The sequence below is a fragment of the Marmota marmota genome, unplaced genomic scaffold (assembly GCF_001458135.2).
Source record: "Marmota marmota marmota unplaced genomic scaffold, marMar, whole genome shotgun sequence".
NCBI classification, from domain to species: domain Eukaryota; kingdom Metazoa; phylum Chordata; class Mammalia; order Rodentia; family Sciuridae; genus Marmota; species Marmota marmota.
In genome coordinates this window covers 12148451-12172183 of record NW_026000005.1, presented here as the reverse complement: position 1 = coordinate 12172183, position 23733 = coordinate 12148451, and the positions used below count along the sequence as shown (strand labels likewise).

The window sequence follows — 23733 nt, the reverse complement described above, 5'->3', positions numbered from 1 at the left end:
TGGTGCCAGCCTGATATTTTTGGGTGCATCTCAGGACTTGTAGCAATTATTTATCTTGTTCTTATCACATTGGCATTTAAGCACCTTATCACCATATGTGAGGGAAAAGATCCCATTTCTTTGGGCTATGTTTTTCAACCTGTGAGTCAGGAGCACTGATATGCTGCTCTATTAGTTTTGAACTGTATTCACATTTCTGCTGGGAGGCAACGACAAGGAAAACACAGGTGAGGTTTGCAGCCCTTGGGGAGGCAGCAGGTGGAGGATGGAGATCAAGAAAAGCAAAGAAGGCCTGTGTTCTGCTTTACGTAAAGGGAAACCTTCTTCCCTCTTGGAGATATCGCAAACTGACAGAAGCTTGCTTTCTTCTCTCTCTTCTATTTTAGCCCCTACCCCTCTTTTCAACCATAGAAAAGTGAAGTAACTTGCTCAAATCCCATTCCCTAGCTCCCCCTTAATTAATTATGTCTGACCCCCAGCTCACCTTATCCCTTCGCTTCACGTCTCTGCTTGTTGCAATCCATCAACATAATTACTGGGAGCAACTTGGCACTTTTGCATTCTGCAAGCCCTTTCTTTTACTCTTTTATTTACAAAATATTTGCTAAAAGTGATAATGTCAATTCATAACATCTATAAAGGGAGCTTGCTAGAAATACCAAGTCTTCTATATTTAAATTCTGATTTACTACTGTGAAATCTGATAGGGAGTCCTTCCTTCCCTTCCTGATAAAGGAAGGCCAAGATTTGTACTTTACGGAAAAAAAAAATGGCTTAAGTGTTAAGTTTTAAGTATGACCAGTGGAAGAAATAGCTAAAGGATAGCTCTTAGATTGTATCCACTCTCACTCAGTTGGGAAAATCTCACTGGGACATTGCAAATCTGCCTGTATCTTGTTCATGGGAAATACTGCTCAGCGATAAAAATGGACTAACTGCTAACACACACAATGGAATGAACCTCAAAAGTATTGGGTGGAGTGAAAGAAGCCAGACGCAAGGGAGTGTGTACCAAAAGAAATTCTATCATGGTTATTTGAGAGAGAAGGAGAGATTGATTGGAAAGAGGTTTTAGAGAAAGAACTTTCTAGATGATAAAAATGTTTGTGTCTTAATAGACAAAGGGTATGCATTGCAGGAATGCAGTCCTATGTCAAGATGGTCTAATTATACATTTGTGATGCATGCATTTCATTGTATGCAACTCAAACCTTATCAAATGTTTGGTTTTGAATATGGCTATTTTGGATAATGAGAACAGAAATGTTTTTACCATCTTATACCAATTTGTATCTTTTAGACCTGTGTAAAAGGCAGAAGAAGAAGGAGTAGGAGGAGGAGAAAGGAAATGATCTAACAGCACGCACACATGGTAAGCACTAAATGTTATTAAAGACAAATAGCCATGCAAGAATAGTTCATTCCAAGAGCTTATTACAAAGAGTAGTTCTTAGCTTATAAGATGCCTCTTTTCAGCCTAGCAATATAGTCAAATTCAGCACTGTATACAAGATTAAAATTTCCCAGCCCTATAAAAATATTTTTAGTAATCCTCCAACCCATCAATCCAGTTATACAACCTTTTCATAGCAGTACAATAAATAAAATCAATACCTTTTACTACTTTGCCACCAGAAACTGTAACTACATTCAGATTCAAAGGCATAAGGCTGTCTGCAAGGCTGATCCAAACATCAGGGAGTGTTTTATGAGAAGACTGTACTGTTATAATTATGAATAAGGAAGGAAAGCGGTCTTAAATCTTAAGAAGGATTTATTTGGTTGAAAAAAATAAATATAAAGGCTGCCAGTGCCCTATGTAGGATCTCTATGTATCAATACTGTCCACATTATCCCCCTATATGTAATGTCTTTGGAAAATAATATAAGGGCTACTAATCCCCTATCAATATGATTGTATGATACTCTAAATACAGGGGGTGGTAAAGTCAACTATTCTTCCAGAGAAATTAACTTCCTGAAAATTATATTTATTTATATAATAAAAAGTATCCACTGCCAAGTCTCAGGCAAATGGTACAAGTCACTCAGTAATATTTACCTTTCCTAATTGTGCTTTTTCCAGCAGCGACTAGCCTCATAACATGTGTGTGGTCATCTCCTTTTTTTTTTTTTTTTAGCATTTTACCCGCCTTAAGGACTATGACCAAAAATAAATAAATTAACCAAACAAGCAAAAATCACACTGCGAGATTCAGGTTAAAAAAATTCTATTTACTTTTTAGATTATGTATCCACAATACCAAAGAAAAAAAATTGAAGGTTTACTTTTATCAGCAGGAACTTCCCGAATATTTCCAAGTGTTCTGTCTCTAGAGAATTCACATGTAGAGAAGAAATAAACAATAAAACATTATAGGATAGCTATTACTGGAGAAATATGATTTTCTTTTTCAATTTCTAGAAGTTAAAAATTTTAAAGTGAAAAAAAATAGAAATGATGAAAAAGTAAGGGCAACTCAGAAAACTGGGAAAGTTTTAAATCCCTCAACCACATATGGAAATTTTCATGGGGGGTGGCTATAGCTTTAACTATTTAAACTTTAATTATTGCAGTGATCTCAAAGTGTGGTACCCACATCACAGCACCTGCAGCCCCTGAAAGCTTCTTAGAAATGCAAATTCTTGGGGTCCACTCAGGCCTCCCAGTCAGAACCTCTGGGGGCATATCCCCAAAATTTATGTTTTAACAAGCCCTCTGGATGGTTCTGATGCAAAATAAATGCTGAGAATCACTGATTTAGTCCAAAAACCTTGACTGGGAACCCACTGTGTGCCAGGCTCTGAAAAAGGAATTGGGGATATAAAAATAAAGAATGGACATAATCCATAGTTTAATTAGCTATAAAGAAAAAGAATGGTAGCTGGTACAATAGGTTTTTGAATACAGTACCCCCAATCCCACCACCTCTCACTCACACTCCACAGGTAGTATGTCCCAAGATCCCCAGTGGATGCCTAAAATAGAGGATCATACAGGGCCATACATAAGTGGTGTCTTTTCCAAATATACATGTAAATAATATAATTTATAAATTAGGCACAGTAACAGAATGAAAATAATAACAATTCACCTCTTCAGTAATTTTTAGACTATTCAATCCACATCTATTTTTGAATCTGTGCAACTGTCCCTTACTTGCAGTAGATGGCTTGGTGTCTCTGTCCCATGGGATCCCTTGCTGAAGTCTTCAGAGAGGCCCAGAGCTTTCTGGCACAACATGTTGCTGTCAGTTGGAACACATTTTCTGTTCATGTCTTCCACCCACAAATTTAATGCCTTTTCCATCTTAGCTAAGCACTTATCATGAACTGTGGCTGTAACTTTTGCAGTTTGAAGTGAGACAGCAAAACTATCAGGAATTTCTTTTTCCTTTTTCACAATTTCACAGAAGATTTGTTCTTACCATAGATCTTAGCAACCTCAGTATATGGTGTTTTTTTTTTTTTTCTTTCCTTAAATTGGGAACCATCACCTTTTCAATTACTGAAAGCACTTTATAGCTTCTCTTTGGCATATCTAAATTGCCAACATCACTCCTCCTGCACTTTGTGGCCATTATTAACTAAAACAAGGGTTACTTGAACGTAAGCACTGTGATCCTGTGGTCGTTGATCTGATAACCCAGAGGGCCACTGAGTGACTAATAGGCAGGTAACATATACAATGAAGATATACCAGAGAAGGGGATGACTTGTGTCCTTGGCATATTGGAGCAGAATTGTGCAACATATCATCATGCTACTCAGAATTTAAAACTTATAAATTGTTTATCTCTGAAATTTCCACTTTATATTTTTAGATCACAGTTGACCATAGGTAACTGAAACCACAAAAAGCAGAAGTGGGGATAAGGGAGAACCACTGCTTTACCTCCTCATCTAATCACTCAACCAACTCAAACCTCCCTACCTCTGCTGCAAAGATTCAATATTATCCTTTCTTGACCAAAAACAAAAAGTCTTCTTTAATCTATTCTAAAATTTTAATATTTCTATACCTTCCATCATTGACTACATCATATTTGGAAAGAGCATTTAATTAAAGTTGTCCTTAAACACAACTTTAAACTCCTGAGTGTAGAGGAAATTGGCTTTTATTTATTCACCCATCTGGGAAGAGTTGAATCCAAAAAATTAACATTGCACTGGCTTAAGTTTCAAAGCTGGTTAGAACCATTTTGCCAAAATTTCCAATAGATGAATATGTGAATGGATATAGAAGAGATCAGCATCTAATTTTCTAAAAATCTCCATTGACATACATGCTGGTTCCAGAATCAATAATATAGGAATTGAACCAAAGATAGATCTATTGCAATTAACTATAGAAACATTGAGACATATTTTCAAATAATCACAAAATATTAACTACATCCATAAACAATAGCAACTAAATACAACACTACTAAAAGCCTCTGTTCATAGTAAGCCAAAAAGCTACCAGAGTCTTTGCCAAACACCAGTGAGAAAAGGAATAATAATGGAACCATGAAAAATTGGCCAACAGTTTTACTCCTGAAAGGAATGTATTCAAATAGTAAAATGGAAATGTGTAAATGTATGTCCTGGGTGGGATGGAGTGGGATGATGAGCGAGTTTATCATGCCTCCCAAATGGCACATGATTTCAACCTTAATAATTGTTTATTTCTGGAATTTTCCATCTAATATTTCTGGACTGCAGTTGACCACCAGTAACTGAAACTATGAAAAACAAAATCATAGGTAAGGAGGACTAACGGATATTGAAAGAGGCAGTTGCCCTGCCCAGAGGTGGAAAAGGTAACTTCCGAGGATACAGAGGGTGCCCTGCAGGTGGGGACAAGTTACTTAGTCAGAATCACTCAGGAGGATTTTCAAAAACATGGGCCTTGGCCCTCCCCAGACCTCTGGAACCACAAATCCAAGAGTGGGACTCAGGGAAGCTGTATTATTAAGAGTTCTCCCAGTAATTGTGGTGTTTACCCTGAGTTGATAAAGCTGCTGGCTCTGGCCCAGTGTTTCTCACTGCATTAATCACACGAGCTTTTACAAGTGTGGTCTCAACACCACTTTCCCAGAACCACCAGCTAGGAGTACTACTGGTGAAGGGCTGAGAGGGTGCACACATCAAGGCAGAGCCCAGGCTGAAGCAGACCTACTAAATCACAGTTTGAGACAGGGCTCAAGAATTTTACAAATCCCCACATGAGTGTTACTGATACAACAATTTTAAATTTACTGTCCTGTGAATCTCCTCATGAAACTTCTTTTGAATACTCCAGTTTAGTCCCCAGGATCTCATCAAATAATGTTTCCTATAACTACAGTTTAAATCTAGAGTGTCCCCAGAAAGTCCATAATGTAAAGGCTTGGTGCCCAGCTCAGTGGTATTGGGAGAAGTTTGAACCTTTAAGAGATCGAGCCTGATCAGAGGTCTTCAGGTAACTGGGGGGATTTCCTTGAAGGCGATTGCAGAACCCCAATCTCTTCCCCTTTCTTTCGTTTTCTAGCCATGAAGCAAGCAGTTTTGCTGTTTGTGAACTTCTATCATGATATACTGCCTTGCCAAAGGGTCAGTATAGTGGACTAGAATCTCCAAAACTGTGAACCAAAATAAGACTTTTGTCTTTATAAGCTGATTATCTCAGGTATTTAATTGTAGTGGCAGAAAACTAACTATATAAATACAATTTCTTTTGTCTCTTCACATGTGTGGTAGGAAAAGTATCGGTCCCCTAAAGGTGTCCACATCCAATTCCCCAGAATCTGTAAATACGTTGATACCGCCAGTTATGGGTGACAAGTCTTGCTTCCCCACATGTTGAAGTTTGAACATCAGAGAAGCACACGAAGGCAAGCATATAAAGCAGCATTTATTATAAAAGGGGTAACATAGGCTTTTCCTGCGAGGGAGAAGGGGGCCGTAGCTGGTGTCCTGGTATCCCAAGAAGTGAGGTGTTCTGCCCTTTTTATATATCCTAGGCTTCCTTTGTTCTCCTGCCTTTTCCCCCTTATCTTTCTCCTTCCTGCTTGTGTGACTAGGCCCAGGAATGCTTGGTGGGATGGCCCAAAGGTGGGAAATAGGTGTGCTGAAGGGGGAAGGGCAGGATGGAGCAGCCAAGGACACAGTAACAACCTTATAGCTCCCTGTAGGGAGGGGCAATTTCTGGGACAGGTTACCTTGGCAACAGCTTGGAGCAGGTTCTCGATAAGTGTGGAGAAAGGGCTCTGAAGGAATTATCATTTCAATCCTTCAGGGGACAGTCTCCAACTTCCCAGACTCACTTGATGGACCTGACTCGATTTACCTATCTATACTGACTGCCTGTCTAATTCTGGCTTCATTATCTTACATGATAAAAAGGACTTTACAGATAATATTGAAAAACATCTTGAAGTGGGTGATTATCCCAAAGATCCTTATAAGAGGGAGAGTCAGAAAAGAGAGGTGACAACAGAAAAAAAGATCAGCGTCAGAGAGAACTGTGAAGATGCTACACCACTGTCTTGGAAGTCAGGAAGGGCGCATAAGCCAAGAATACGGGAACCTCCAGTGTCTACAAAAGGCAAGTAAACTTGTTTTCCCCTAGAGCCTCCTGAAGGAATGTAGCTCTGCTACACACTCTGAAAATTGCTGACTATAGCAGTGGCTCTGGACATCAGCTGTCCATTAGCATCACCTGGGCACCTGGTCAAGCCCCGAGGTATAAGCCACATGCTGGCCAATTAAGTTAGACTTCCTGACAGTGAAGAAACCCAGGCAACACTATTTTCAAATTCCCCAGGTGACCTCAACATGCAGCCAAGGTTGTGAACCACTGTGCTACAGGCCAAAGTAATAGTGAAAGAGAGCAAGTAAATGCTGCAGAGAAGAGATAGTGACCTGGTCTGAGATTTTCAACCTCTTGGTGGTTCCTGAAGCCCTCTCTAGGATCCCCTCTCACACATATGCTTCTCCTACTTGAGGGTCCAAACTTTGAAATGGCATCTGAAAATGTGACATACATACACAATGGAATATTACTCAGCCATAAAGAAAAGTGTCCTGTGATGCTAATGTACAGCTGACACCCAGAGCTACTGCTATAGTCATAAAGAAGAGTGAAATTATGGCTTTTGCTGGTAAATGGATGGAAGTGGAGATTCTCATGCTAAGTGAAATAATCCCAAAAAACCAAAGGCTGAATGTTCTCTCTGACACACAGATGCCAACACACAATATAGGTGGCGGGGAGAGAAGAGTTGAAGTTCACTAGATTAGACAAAGGGGAATGAAGGGACGGGCAAGGGGTTGGGAATAAGACAGTGGAATGAATCAGACATAACTTTCCTGTGTTTACATATGAATACACCACCAGTGAAACTCCATATCATCTACAATCACAAGAATAGCAAGTAATACTCCATGTATGTATAATGTGTCAAAATACATTCTATTGTCATGTGCAACTAAAAAGAACAAATAAAAGAATTTTTTAAAAATATAAAATGGAATTTGGTCCCAAGGAATAAGAATAGGCTGCTACAACACACAGCCCAGCCAAAAGACAGAGCATTCCCGTTGGGTACAGAAGCTGGAGGGGAATGGTAACCTGTTGAAAATGATAATACAATTCTAAATACTGTCTGCATAAAAATTTAGAACAGTTTTGTATTAAATTGCAAGATAGACCCTTAATCTTCCTTTTTACAGAAAGGCTCAAAGGAACCATAACTTCTTATATTAAATAAGAGTTTGGTGCTTTATTTCTCAAATAGCCCCAGTATTTCCTATTTTTCAGGCAGTTAATGTCCCATGCTTCACATCCAAATGTTTCTCTCTTCCTCACAAACATGCATCATTCTCTCTTCATCACAAATACCTCCGTATTTTCATTGCCATGAATATTCATTGGTTCTAAATAATGTCTAATTACCCATTTGTCAGTCACCTCTCGATTCAGGTTCTTTTAAAATCCTAGTTTTCTCTGGATGTCTACATGACCTGGAATTTAGAATCCCTACCAATATGCTATTTTTGCTCCCTTTTTGAAATTAACTACAAGGCAATACTCTTTAACATACAGCTTTTCTCCTGCTGCTCAACAACAGAGAAGCTCTGTGAAACTGCCTTTTAAGGATTGATATTTTTTCTGTTGTATGCCCCCCAAAAGAGACCCTAATCTATTCAGAAAATTCTGATACATGATCTGATATATTTCATCATTTTTATCTTAGATTTGATTGATCTATGTACAGAAAGATACTTTACTTTGGATTTTAGCATCTATCAACAAATATCGTAAATCTCCTAAGCAAATGTGTCTCTAAAATACTATAAGAAATAGCTGTTAGAATCACATTTATGTCACCTGGCTATATGGTGTCCAAATTCCTTAAATATTTACTGTCTTATACAAAGGAAATTTACCCATTCTTTCTGTCTTTACTTCCTGTTAAGAATCACAAGAATGGCACCTTCTCCTTCTGTGTCTTTACAGGAGAAAGGACAAGACAGTTCTCTGGGGCTTCTTTTATAAGGGCACTAATCCTATACAGGAGCACCCCACCCACCCTTGTGACCTAATCAGCTCTGAAGGCCCTATCTCCAAATACCATTAATGTGGCTGATGAATTTTCAACATATGAATTTGCTGGGGGACACAAACATTCCAACTAAAGGGTCTCCCATGATTTTCCAGACACACATGTTTCCATACCATAAATTCCACACTATAATTATGTTTCTGTTGTTGTTAGATAGTTTTCCACATATACTGTCAAAGGCTTTCAAAATTTTCATGGAAAGACCATACTTGTAGGCCATTTCAATGTTCAAATATATCCAAATGTACTTAACTAATTGTTGCTTGATAGACATTTCAATTATTAATATTGTGAATGACTTTGCAAGGAATAAATTTGTAGCATGAATCCAATTATTTCCTTAGAATAAATTTCTATACATGGAGCTACTAGGTCAAAGCATATAAACATTTGAAATTTGAATACATGTTTCTAAATGTCTCCAAAACATTATGCCAAATTTCACTTATTGTGTGTTCAAGTGCTTGTTTTCCTCCATGTTTACCAGCACTGATTTTTTTAAAAAAATATTTTTGAGATGTCATAAAATTACTTGTTTTATTTATATGATTCAATGATTTTTTTTAATATAAATTACAGCATTAGAACATTTCCAGCACCCTCAAATGGTCCCTCATGCCCATTTGTAATCATTTCTCACTCCCAGCCCAGTGCCTGGCAACTATTAATCCACTTCCTGCCTCCGAAACTGTGCTTTGATTGGATATTTCATAAAAATGGAATCATACACTATGTGTCTTTGGTGTCTGACTTCTTTCACTCAGCATGTTTTCAAAGTTCTTCCATGTTGAATTTAGTGCCTCATTCCTTTTTTACTGCCAAACAGTATTCTTAATAAATACCAAAAAGGGGAAAAAAATCTTCCCATTCATAATAGGAAAGATTGTGAACACTCATCTGTAGCACTCACCCTGGAAAAGAATTCTAAAGACACTGCTTAGGATGGAACCACCATAAGACCCAGCTATACCACTCTTTGGTATTTTTTTTTTAAAGAATTAAAGTCAGCATACTATAGTGATACATATATACCCATGTTTATTGCAGCACAATTAACAATAGCCAAACTACATAACCAGCCTAGATGTCCATTAATAGATGAATGGATAAAGAAAATGTGGTCTATATACACAAGGGAGTATATTCAGTCAAAAAGGAAAATGAAATTATGTCATTTGCAAAAAAAAAAAATGTATGAAACTAGAGACCATTATATTAAGCAAAATAAGCCAAACTCAGAAGGTTGTACGTTTTCTCTTATATGGGGAAGTTAGAGAAGAAAAGGGAAAAGAAAGGTGAGGGTCAGGGCAGGGATCTCATGAAAATCCAAAGGAGATTAGTAGAGTACAGAAAAGGCTTTAAGTGGTGGGAAGAGGTGAGGGAAGAAGTGCTGGGAAGTGATATGGGCCAAATTATATCATTACACTGTGTGTATATGTAAATATATCACAACAAAATCCCATCATTATGTATAACTGTAATGCAACAATAAAAAATGTGGAAACAGAAAAAAAAAGACAATGCTTAAGGAAGTAAGTGCCATTCCTTAACCCTTATTCTGGCTTTTGGTAAGAGCTTCTCTGACCATTTGGCGTCAAGTTTGGGGGCTCAGGGATGATTCTGAGACTTGAATGGTCAAAGGCTTTCAGTCCAGGCTCATGATATTTTGGGAAATATGCTTTTGCCTAGTAGGCTTCTAATCCAGTAGCTTCTACTCAGTTCCACAAGCCAGGAACCCCAACCAGTTTCCTCCTTAAACGTAATTATCAGTCCTGATTTTTTTCCCTTCCCTCCTCACCCTTACGCATCATCCACGTACACACAGTTTAGTGCTAGCATCCTTGAAGTCATTCAGTTTGAGAAAAGGTTATGCTCTTGATTTGATTTTAGCAGAGGGCATTCACTGAAAGACATTTTCCATCATTTCATTTCCTTTTTAAAAAAACTTTCAAAGTCGTTGATGCCATAAATTTCTTCCTGTATATATTTCTTTTAATTTCTACTTGAAAGCCAGCCATCTATGTCTAGACTTATTTTTTTCCTTCTCATACGCTCCTCATAGAATCCAGTAACAATCAATATGGATCACAAAATTCTGTTTTCCATTCTTTCCCTGAAGCCACAGGCTCTCTAAGTGCCTGATCTGCCTCCAGGCAATCTCTAGTGACAGTATTAGGTATATTTTACTGCTGTGTTACATGGGTTTCTATCTTCTCATCCTCTGATATTAGTTTCCTTACTACACAGTGTGGTTTCCACATAGCTTAGGTTTTGATTAGAGAGTAGAAGTACCACCTTTCAGATGTCACTGTTCCTATTATGCTAGTACTAGAGGAATGAGCCCCCAACCTTGGTAGCTCAACATAGTAGAGTTCATCTAAACATTTAGAGGCAGTGGAATTAGGGATATTCTGCTCCAGGATTCCTTTTGAAATTGTGTGAAAGGTGCTCTGCTATCTTTTACAAATGTCTTCTAAGCTTACCCTGCGTCTTCAGGCCAGCAGCAGAGAAGGCAAGAGAGACTTATCAGGTCAGAGGTGTCTCTGGCCCAGCCCTTGAAGCACTGTACTCCACCCATCTCATCACCTCTGCCCACATTCCTTTCAAAAGAATTCATTCTTGTGTTCACAGAGAGCTGCGAGGGAGGTTGAGAAATTTGCTCATCTCTATGCCCAGAAGGAAAATTGAATGAGATTGGCAGTTAGCTGGTGTCTACCATTATGTCACGTTCATCCTGATGTCATTGAAAGTCACAAAAAAATAAATATGTAAATAAACAGAACACTAAAAATACAGCCATGGATGTACAGGAATATTACAGAGCAATTAAAATGGTGTTTATTGAGAATTTCAATCATATAGGAAAATGTTGATGGGGGTAGGACACAAAGTTTCATGTATAAAATGTGTATATTTTCAAAAGAGAGCGGTAAAATTACTGGAAGAAAATGTACAAAAGCAATAATGTCTATAACCTGTATGGCAGGATTGTAGGTTTGTCAATTTTTTCTTTGTACGATTCTTATTTTTCAAATTGCTTACATTATACAAATTCCTTACAAAATACCATTATAATCAGAAATAAAATAAACATTCTTCTAAAACATAATCAATTCATAGCAATATCTATATCTTCTAGTACTCTAATCACCTCAAATGTCAACATCTTTAATAATAAATTCAGGAAAATAACATAATAAAGTATCATGTCTTTATCCCTAATGAAATAGAAATCAATAACAATATTATCTAATTACATATTCCAGAAAAGTACTCTGAGATGGATAAGACTCATGCAATTTCTTCAAAGATGACATTCCTCTAGGAATAAAATTTTTACTTATATTTTCCTACCTACATGTCTTCTGTTTTTTAGTTTTTAATTTCATTGGAAAAATATCTGATCTACTTTGGGGGAGAAAAATATCTTATAATGTACTAGTTTGATCTTTTTCTCCTTCTCTCTCTCACTTTTGATCTCTCAGTCTCTCCCTCTTTTTCTCTCTCTCTGCAACATATAACCCATAAAGAAACATTTCCCCTAGCAGCTAGCACAAGATGCTTGTCACTCATCAAGGGGTTTTTTGTTTGTTTGTTTGTTTGTTTGGCTGGTTGGTTGGTTTTGGGGACCAGTGCTTGAACTCAGAGGTAATTAACAACTGAGCCACATCCCCAGCCCTTTTTATGTTTTATTTAGAGACAGGGCCTTGCTAGGTTGTTTAGGACCTTGCTAAATTGCTTGAACTTGTGATCCTCCTGCCTCAGCCTCCTGAGCTGCTGGGATTACAGGCATGTTCCATGGTGCCCAGCTCATCAAGTTTCTCATATGTAAAAGGCACTGTAGGAAGAAATCATGTGCAACGCATGATGTGATGATGATTTTTTACTATAGAAAGTACTTTTCACTCAATATTTTTTTCTGTTTAGAAATGAATTCTGATCATTCTGTCTCCTCACTCCCACTTGTGTTTACATGATTACTTTCTATTATAAGTTTTATTTATTTATTTTTTTAAAATTTTTTATTGTGGGTTGTTCAAAACATTACAAATTTCTTGACATATCGTATTCCACACTTTGATTCAAGTGGGTTATGAACTCCCACCTTCACCCCATACACAGATTGCAGAATCACATCAGTTACACATCCATTGATTTACATATTGCCATACTAGTGTCTGTTGTGCTCCGCTGCCTTGTTTTCTATTTCAGAAAGAGGAAGGCAAAACTTTAAATCCCAGGTATCTTATTAAATGCCTTCATGATTATTTGGACTTATGAATATATTTTTATCTGTTTTCTGATGATGCTTACATGTACAGAGCGTAGTTTCAAATAGTAAAAGTTGTATGGACCTACTAATACAATTCCGGAATCAAATCTTTAATATTTTTCCAGGGATTATGAAGAAACTTATAATTGTGTTTTACTTTGGATTCACTCCATCTTTACTTTATCTCATATTAAAATGTAATCAAAATCAGCCTGTTTCCATTTGGTTGCAAATCCCTTCTTAAAGCACCTATTCAAAAGTCTCCCCAATTTTCATTTTCTCTGTCTTTTCTTATTATATTAAATCCTGATATCTGAAAATTGAACCATATAGTAGCATTGCTGTGTTCTTTTATAAATACAGATCATATCTATTCTTCCTTATTTTTACACTATAACCATGCTTTTTAAAAAATCCTTGACAGGTTGCAATTAGATCTCTAGTATGCCATTGTATTAGAGTAAACACTGTTATTATGGTAGATATAATTCACTTTGTTTGGTGTGTTGCTCAGATAGTCTGCTGAGATGCCTCTGATACCAAATGTCATTCCCATTCTTTAATTATAATTTTTAATCTTTCCTGGTTTACCATTCTTTCAGTAGATTAATTATTTTTATTCTAAAATTCAGAGATGGCCTGGGTTTAATAATGTTTATTAACAAGAATTATAATATCCCATTGCTTTTTTGTTTCCCTGTAGAAGAGTGGGAATAATTTCATTCATCCTAAACTCTTTGACCTGAGATACACTGGCGCACTCTACGGAGGAACAATTCAGATCTACTTAGCAGTTGAATGCATTTATGAAAGTAGCTGTTCTTTGTGTTCAATTAGTTAGTGGTCACCACATTAAAAGTCATGCAAAGACAGATCATTTCCTTTGTCTAAGGCTATTGTTTATATTCACAGGGTAAGATTTTATTACCACAAACAAAATCTGAAGCGCATATATATATATATATATATATATATATATATATACACATATGTGTGTGTGTGTGTGTGTGTGTGTGTATATATATATATATATATATATATATATATATATATATATATATCACAGCCATAATAAGATGTAAGCCCTACAAGGACAGGAACAGTATCTATCAAGCTTACCACTAAATCCCCAGGACATACCATAATGTACTGACATATAATAGGTGCTCATTGAATGTGTCAAACAGGCAAATGTGCACATAAATGACCCTTACTGGGATCGTGGGATTCAGTGTTTTTCTTTCTTGCTGTGTGCATGGATACTGCTTTAGCTAAGATTCAGCTCACTCTAAGCAAATCAGGAAGAGTGAGCAATGTGGTAGAAGTCAAAGGAGATGGACTTCACAATCTGCATTGGTGCTAACTCCAGTCCTGTGCTTCCTAATTGTGTGACTTAGGTCAAGTTGTTTTTCTCCCTTAGCTCTGACTGCTTTATATATATAGTGGGGAAAGTAATGCCTACCTTCCAAATTCATTATAAGAATTTTAAAAAGCATTATTTATTATTTATTAAAGTCACTGGTACCTAGTCTGTTTCAGCATTCATTGTCATCAGGTTTGGTGAGTAAATATTGGTAGCATATATACCAGTCAGCCATTGCTGTGTAACATAAGACTCTGAGCAGCAGGTAGGTCCAGGTATGCTCCATCTGTTTCTCATCTTTCTGGGCCCAGAGGGCTACCCAGAACATGCTTCTGTAGGGGTCTTAGTGAAGATAGAAAGGGTGAGTCTCACTGAGCAAGCATATCTCAAGCATGTCTTGTCATGTACATTAACATCACATTTACTGAAGCACGTCCTACTTCAGCCCAAACTCAAGGATTGGTAGGTGTTTTTTTTTTTTTTTTTAATTTTTTCTTAGTTGTAGTTGGGCAGAATACCATTATTTTATTTTATTTATTTTTATGTGGTGCTGAGGATCGAACCCAGTGCCTTGCACGTGCTAGGTGAGTGCTCTACCTCTGAGCCACAATCCCAGCCCCAAGGAATGGTAGTTTTAAGCACTAATTCAACCTATACATCTTCAATAACTAGAGGGAGGTGAGAGGCTTAGGTCTTTTCTCCCATACCCTTGCTACCAGTTGTGGTGACACCATGTGAGTAAGTCTCAGATGGAATTCTGCCACACATACAAGGAAGGCACCATAGAAGCTGTCATAGAAACTCTTGTGTAAGCTTGACGATGTTCCAGATCTCTATCCCTTGAGGAGCTCTGATGAGTCCATGAATGAAAGACTAAAATCTTCCAAATCTGAATCTACTGGTTTAGTCAAAAGTCCAGAGTTCCATTCTGATGGCTGTCAGGCATGGGGCTGTGAGGTCCTTACACCAGTATGCACAAAAACAGGAATACTTGGGCAATATTCTCTGCAAAACCACCTTTATCATTGCCAATAGAGATCACATAACCACTCCCACAGTGCATTCCTAGTGGGGGTCCTCCAAAGCGTAAGCAGCTCATATTGTCCACCAATACTGTACACAGATATGAAGTCATTGTCTATATTAAGGTATCCTAACAGTGAGTTACAGAAAACACAAGCAGATGTCCCAAATGGTGTTCTGTCATCCTTGGAGAAAAGGAGGACAGGATGTTACTGCATCCCTGAAGTGCCCTCCCTACTCCCAAGAACCTAGAGAACAATCAGAGTGAGTCATCCCGGCTGAAATGTCCAGACACACGTTATCTTGAAGGACACTGGCTTTCTCCCAGGTATGCTGGGAATTAGGGCAAGTTAGTGTTATCTGCAGCAAGCTGCTTTCTCCCATGCACATCAAAGCTGCTTTCTCTNTATCAAAGAAGACATTTGGCATTTGTTTTTTAGGGATTGCTCCTGTGCAACCCAAGGTCCTTGGGATGCTGGTCATACAGTGGGAAAAGGCAAGCTAAACTGAAGTTTCTTTTGTTAGCCTAGAAAGCCCCATTCCCTGTGCTAACTGGTGTTGACCAAAGCACCATGGATAGGGAATTGCTCATTCATCCACCCCTCCTAGCAAAGTGTTGTGGGGGATGGAGATGCTATTTTGGGGTGAAGCACTAGAGGCACTGTGTGAAACAGAGGTGCACCTGTCCAGCCATCACCTCTGGATCTTCCACATAAGCACTTTTCACTGAAGCTTATGTCTCATATCCCACCTCTGGGTGTCTTCTTTGGTCTCTTGGCAACCCATCCACTGCTCTAGCACAACTGGACTGTGGATGGTACAAACGCTTATTGAGTAACTTCAACACCTGCCATTTTATTGCAAGTTTCTATTAGATTGTGTCTTTGTGATTCTGAAAAAAAAAAAAATTAGAATTCAATAAATACTTGTTGTTTAGTCTAAACATTACCAAACCACTATGTTGATATTTTAGTTATACTAAATTCACTTATTTGCATCCTAAAGGCAGGGTGAAACATCAGGCTCATAATGAATAAAATAGTCATTAAAAATCATATTACAAAGTATGCCCATTAGACTTTATCCAGCTTTCACTTGAGAACAAAATGGCATTGGAAAATAGCATTCATTTTTGTTTGTTTGTTTGTTTGTTTTGGTACTGGGGATTTAACCCAGGCACACTTTACCACTGAGCTACATCCCCAGCCCTTTTTATTTTTTTAATTTTGAGAAAGGGTTTCACTAAGCTGTTTAGGGCACAGCTAAGTTGCTGAGGCTGGCATCAAACTTGCAGTCATCCTGCCTCCACCTCCCAAGTCACTGGAATTACAGGAGTGCGCCACCACGCCCAGCCTAGCATTAGAATTTTTATTCTTAAATTTTTTGATCAAACAAACTGAAATGAACACAAATATATCTCAGAGATTCCTCTGTGGGTTGTTAGGTCATTCCACTTTGTTAGCGTGGATAGAGGCCATGCCAGAACACTCCTGCCAGACTACACCTCAGACTCATAACTGTCCCTGGTCATCTATTTATTTTAAAACAGGGAAGGGAGATGGAAGCTGTTTTTAAACATCTGAAAGGCTGTCAGGCCAAAGAGAGAGAAGAAATATTTTATATATTCCAGAGGACAGAAGAAGGAACCATCAAATCCAAAGGGAGGGAGTTCTGCTCTGAATACCACCTTACATGGCAGTGGGCTGGGGACCACTGGCTCAAGAGGGTGGAGGGACTAGAACCATCTGACCTCCACAGGGCGGCTGCTGCTAAGATTCTGAGCCCATAATAACAAGAAAGTAATTGGATCTTCTCACTGGGTTTGTTCTCTTCTTTTTGCCCTGTTTCCTCTCCTCTCCTTTATTTTCCTCCCCCTTGACTTCACATCCAAGTAAAACTTTCTGGCTAAGAACCTCTTCCATTATTTAGTTTCAATCTAGCTAAGACTCAGGTAGCTATGAGACACTCACTTCTTCCCTTTTAGACAAATTTTCAATTCCATATAATTATCTTCCGTTATTACATAAATTTCTTTAGAAAAATAATTCCAATAAAAAGCTTTAGCATATTTCCTGTTTCTGCCTAGTCTTTAATTCCTTCACAAAACAGAGCAAAAGTCAATCAATCAATCAATCAATTTGCAAGACAGTTAAAAGTTACGGTAAGTGGGTACCTTACCTTACCTTAATTGTTCACTTTCTTTGTAGTCATCCCTAAAACTGACATATTTCCCTCATTTATGAAAGTCATTTTTTCATTTCATATGCACATTTTAATCTTAGAAACAAAATATGTTTTACAGAACTTTAATATATATTTATAATACTTTCATTGGTCTCTCTTCAATAAATTTCTTATACTTGTTGCAATAAAATATGGAAAACTTTAGAAGTATAAGCCCAGTGGTGACTAAATGATATACAGAAACAATGACAGCATTAAATCACTAGAACTGATCCTTTTTGTAGTTTCTAATCCCTTGAAGTATTGCTATAACTTTCTCAAATCATGCAGGTCTGACAAATGGAATAATGGAAGCTATTATTTTTCCAGTAATAACTATTAGTTGAATTATCAAGAATATTATTGATTTACAGAAGAAAATATCAAGTAGTAGTCATGACTTGGTCTTCAAATTTTGATCAGTTATAAAGTTCCAGAGAGTTCATGTTCCAGAAATCTATCTGCCCTCACCCAGGTGTCTTACATACACACATATTCCTCAAACCCTGGAGCTACATAGTGCCATACTCCACTGTAGGCATTTTTAATTTGGGAACTTCTCTCAGAGGACCTGATCCCTTCATTCAGCTCCACATTTTGTGAAGTGACTATACAACTCCTGGTTCCAGGCAGACCAAGTTATGGATGAAAAAGTCACTCTGCTCAATCCTCCAACTAAGTCCATAGATAACCTTCCCTTTCCTTGGACACCTAGGGTTGTACTGCCAACAGTCTTTGCAGGGATTTGGACTCAAAGAAGGATTCTATTGTAAATTTACTCAAGCCAATACCTTCTTTCAACAAATACCCAAGGCTTTTGGTAAACATCAGTGACCTCTGGGGATTAGAGGTAAATGAGTCTTCTGGGGCTTGCCCATATCTTCTTCAGTAGGTAGTAGGCTAAGATGTAAATCAGTCTGAAGCCAAATTCTGCCAATATTCAAATATTTGCAAGCAAGCAGACACAACTTCAGTCAACCTTACCTGGAAAGTTCAAGAAAGTTCCACACTCTGTCTTCAGAAACACCCACAAGCATTTGACACGAGAGGCTCACTCCAGGGAGGTACTGTGATGTTTAACAGTTGGAACAGGCAACATTCAGGCAATTGGCATCTGTGAAGTGTGAAACACAGGGCCAAATGAGCTCTACACCTAAGGGCTTCTTCAAAGGCACCGGGCTGAACTTGACAGATTCCCATAAGTTTTCATGCAAAGATGCTTGGACTTAAACTGCACTCATTTCATTAATTAAAAATTATTTTTACATCTCTTATGCTAAGTAACAAATCATCATGTGCAAATCTCCATAGAAATACTTAAAGGGCTTGGTAATCATGCCTGGAGTGTATATTCCTGATCAAGATACTTCAAATGCTAACTAACTGTTGCAAGGACAAAAATGAAAAATTAATTTTATTCACACATCATACTCTTTATCTTGAAGTATTTTTAAGGCAGAAATTTACAAAGATGATATAATAATCTCAGTCCCAACTAACTAACAATAACTGTAGCATTTTATATGTTTTCATGACTGCTCATTGAATAGCCATTAACAGGATGATTGAAAAATCTCAAGGCAAGGTTGATATGAGACAAAATGAAGTCACATATCTACTTCCTCTATACCCCACCTTAAACTCAGGGTTCAAAATTTAGTGACAAAAACAGCATCCCCTCTAAAGTTGCCTCCATAGTTATTTACCACCACAATCTTCCCATTTGTTCTGGCCAGGGATTGAGATTCATCTCTACTCAAACTCCTTAATCAAACAAGCATGTCCATTTAGTGACTGTAATGAGTTTATTAGTGGCCTCAGCGGGGGGGAAAAAAAAAAAAAGTCCACCTCCTATTCACAAATCTGCTAATGTGACCTCACTTGGGAAAAGAGCCCTTGCAAATATAATTGAGGATTTCCAGATAAGACCATCTCAGATTATCTGAATGGTCTGTAAATCCCATGACAATGTATATATAAGAAAAAGGCAGAGGGAAATTTTACCTAGAAGATAGAGGAGGAGTCCACATGAAGACATGGGCAAAGGCTGGAGTTATTCAGTCACAAAGCAAGGAACACTTGGAAGGAAGCTGAAGAGGCAAGGATTCTCATCTGGGATTTTTGGAGGGAGCATGGCTTTGCTAACACCTTGATTTTAAACATCTAGCCTCTAGAACTATGAAAGAACAAACTCCGGTTGTTTTAAGTCAAGTTTGTATTTGTTATGGCAGCCTTATAAAACTAATACTGACCCCACATCCTCTTAACTAGCTTGGTAATGTGTATGAATCCACCCCTTTATCTCTATCTTGTGCCACTGACCTAACCCAGACTGCCATTAATTTTCACACATATTTTGATTTATAGAAAAAGAATTTGGCAGGTATTGGCAAAGTCAACCTTCTATTACAAGTTTTACTGGTGTCTGGTTGTACACATTTAAAGCTTTGGGCCCCGTGTCTTCCCAAACTGAGCACTTTTGGAAATGGAAAAATGATTATATACCTGATTATCATCATCAAATAACTTTCATAACACACCTCACAGTGAGTTACACAAGGCAGCAGAAACAGACACAGTCTAATTTCACCTGAGTGCAAGGAACGACAGATATTTCTCCTCTATCAAAAGAAGAAAGAAGACAAATTGCTTCCTTTTTGCCACATCTTTCTGATATTGCAGCAGTGTGCTGGAAAACAGACCTCTCATGAATCTGAACATTCCTCCCTTCTCTTGGGCTCAGGAAAAGCTATGGCAGGAAAAGAACTCCAGTGCTTAGTGGGATTAACCAGATTAAACCTGAGCTGACTGATTGGAAAGAGGCTTCAACACATGCTTCAGGGCAGGGACAGCAGTGATTCCAGCTGTAAGGCTGATAAACAGTAGCTCTGCACCTGCAGGACGATTTCTGAATTATTCTGAATTTAAAGACAGCAAAAAATATTCTCCCTCCGCTAAGGTGGGTGCCCAAGGGCAGATGTCTGAGCAACTGTACCACTCTACTAAGTCTAGGGGTCAAGTCTCCTTGGGCTGATGGGGTTATTGATTCCCAGGACATTGGCTTCAGGCAAACTACCTACTTTCAGGAACTGAAATTTATTATAGAGTGAATACTGCAGTATGTTTTCCCACTGGCTTAATGCAATTTCAATAGTCCTTTCCTCTAATGTAGGAACTTAACAAATATCATTTCAATGTGTTACTAATTACTGATTATAGGCAACAATGCCAAGAATGAACTCCTTAAACCTTCCCCAAGCATTAGAACACTTCTGAATTTGTCTTGACAGCTGTTTACTCGTTTATAGATTCCAGCACTTCATCTCTTATTTCTCAATATGATACATCTCCACCCCAACGCTATAATAATAAAACTAAAAACATTGCAGCAGATCAAATTTGGAGGGAGGCGGTGAGAAAATCTGGAGGAACTTTCCACTTGAAGCCACTTCTGTTAATGTCTATCATAGCTTCTCATTACCCGAGAACTGAAATCACAGAGAGCATTTCTGTCATAACACATGCAAGAAATAACAAACTGGATTGTAAAAAGACACTTTTCACTGTATTTATTTTGAGTTAGATATAGAAATAAGCCATCAAAGAACATACATAGGTGTGTAAACACAGATATACATTTTGGCAAAATAAAATTGTATTGTCATAGAAGTGTGACCATAAAGTAACAAGATTAATTTCCTTGTTGAACTTGTGGGAATCATTTGTCATTCTGTAAATGTGTATATTCTATACTTGTGTTTCAAATATAGCAACATTTAAATAGCTAGCCTCACAAGTACATTGGAGTCCCTTCTCAATTTAACACCCACCCAGTTAGCTTTATGACTCTCATAAATGCTTCAAAGACTTAAGCTCCATCTTTATAATGGACATGTAGATGCATTAGGTAGACACACAGCAGTAGGACACAACACCTAGAAGCTCTCTAATCCAGTAGGCTCTACCACTCTCTATTCTGGTGATCCAGGTTCAATTAGCCTAGAAAAGTCCTAATGTCAATAGGAAAAGTTGAAAAGTTTCCATCACCTACATGCCTCATGTGTGCGTGTCTTGACATTCCTTTAACTACCATTTATGGACCAGGCACTTTATAGATATTATCCCTAATCCCTACAACCACTCACAAGTGTGCATATTATTATCATCATTACCGTTTTACAGATGAGGAAATAGGCTCATAAAGGTTAAATGACTTGCCTAGAGGCTCACAAGCACTAAGTAGATGAACACAGATTCAAACTTCTAATTACCAATCTTCTGTCTCATTACCAAGTATTGTAACTCAAAGACAAAACCCTTCATGCCACAATTAATGTGAAATGTAAATGTAGATTGCACAGGCTACTTAAGAGTCTGTGCAATTCACTGTTAGGATCTACTAAGGAGAGCAGCGGAATGCCCATCCCTGATAAAGGGGAATCTGGAAGGCCTTTCAGTGCACTTTCTTCTCATACCCCAAGGAAGCTTTGGAGTTCTCAATTCCTTGTCTAATTTTATCTCATCAACTGAGGCAAGGCTTGCTTCTTCTCTAGATCTTCAAGGGCGGCAAACACATTTGGATTACTTGATTCCTCATGAAAGCATTGTTGGGAAATGCCACACTGTCAAAGAGGAATGATGTTTTTTCGACAGCTTGAGTTGGACCCATGATCCTCTTTTCTTTCATCTGATATGTTATGTTTGCTCTTTGCAATCTTAATATCTATGCTTAGCTAGCTCTCTGTACCATAGAGCATGCTCAGCCACCATGTAGCAGTTGGGGTTCAGTCTTTTCTATTTGGAGGAAGACAACCTCAGGGGAAAATATACAAACTTGGGCTTCTTAACTTCTTCACCAAATCCCCAAGGAAAAGAGATGGGGAAGAATATTAACCAGAATAACTTTTTTTTTTTGTCATTGTTATTCCTAAAGGTCAAAGTTTCTTCCACTCTGGTTAAATTTTCAGTATCTTTGCCTATTCTGCTTAGCCCCATGTATGTCAAAATTTTTGAGAAGGTCACTGTGAGAAAGTGCTGACTCACAAAATGAAAGACTAGAAGGCAGTAAGTGGCAGCACCTATAGGCAAGATTTATTAAAGTACAACAGAGTCTAGAAACTTCTCTGGGGGAACTTGGTTCTTTGTTGTTGCAGTAAAATAATTTATCATACCATGGTTGCTTCCCTTTGTGGCTTCTCATATTTGTAACTTAACAGTAACAAAGAGAGAGATGAAAAGAGACAAAAGGAAGGAACGAAGGAAGGAATGGAGGGAGGGAGGGAGAGAGGGAGCGAAAGGGAAGGAGGAAGGGAGGGAAGAAATGAAGGCCAGAGAGAGGGAGGGAGAGGAAGGGGTAACAGGCTTAAAGGAAAGGATTTGCTATCAGTGCCCCCTTCTGGAAACACATTAGAGTAGCTCAGAATCCCAGAGCTGGGGCATTCCCTTTTCATTAGGAGACAAAACAATCTATGTTACCAGACAGTCAGGCTCCCATGTGTCTGGTGTTATTGGTATTGACATGATGTAGTGAAAGAAACCCTGAGCTTAGGGATCAAGAACTGTAGATTTAAGCCCATCCTTTGCTCCAAAACGTCTATGACCCTGAACAAATAATTCAAATTATTTGCTTCAGTATCCTAAGTGTCATAGATCTCACATTTGGATTAGAATTACCAGAGGCTGTTGTTAAAAGGGGAGAATTCCAGGGTTCATCCCATCACTAGAATCAAATGGCAGGATGAGGTATGAATCAGAATTTTAAATAATCTCCAAGGAAAACCTTAAATAGTATTCTGGTTTCAGTTATGTGTGTATAAATAATATTCTTAGGTTAGTGAACTATAAGTTCCTGGTGACCTTAATACCATGATTTTATAAAACTAAGGAATGATTGGTCAACAGGCCAATAAACTATGGTATGCCCACACACTAGATTACTCCTCAATAATACAAAGAAGGAATCATTGGTGCCTGCCATAATCTGAACAAATCTGAAAATATATATGCTGTGAGAAAGAAACGAGACAAAAAAAAAAAAAGACTATTTTATTTACATAAAACCCTATAAAATAAAAAGTTATCTATGTTCATGGAATGTAGATCAATGGTTTTCTGGGGATAGAGGCAAAAATAGGGAAAGCTTACAAAGTGGCATTAAAAACTTTGGGGTTGAAGGAAATGTTCACTGTCTTGATTGAGGTGATAATTTCTCTAGGTAATATATATATATATATATATATATATATATATATATATATATA

The 23733-nt window shown here is 37.8% G+C and overlaps 2 long non-coding RNA genes across 4 annotated transcripts in view; one reads left to right on the top strand and one right to left on the bottom strand.

The window, feature by feature from the left end:
• Positions 1-23733, bottom strand: part of LOC125618161 — a 153460-nt gene that overhangs the window by 20101 nt on the left and 109626 nt on the right. For 2 of the 3 annotated variants that reach the window (XR_007349410.1, XR_007349408.1), the window contains exon 5: positions 18458-18587. This is a non-coding gene — a long non-coding RNA (uncharacterized LOC125618161). Of the gene's footprint in view, positions 1-15699; positions 16143-18457; positions 18588-23733 lie in introns of those variants that run through there. The other variant, XR_007349409.1, reaches the window with a different exon arrangement.
• Positions 1-23733, top strand: part of LOC107138554 — a 91232-nt gene that overhangs the window by 60324 nt on the left and 7175 nt on the right. Inside the window, exon 2 of the long non-coding RNA XR_001503012.2 lies at positions 1301-1372. This is a non-coding gene — a long non-coding RNA (uncharacterized LOC107138554). The remainder of the gene's footprint in view (positions 1-1300; positions 1373-23733) is intronic.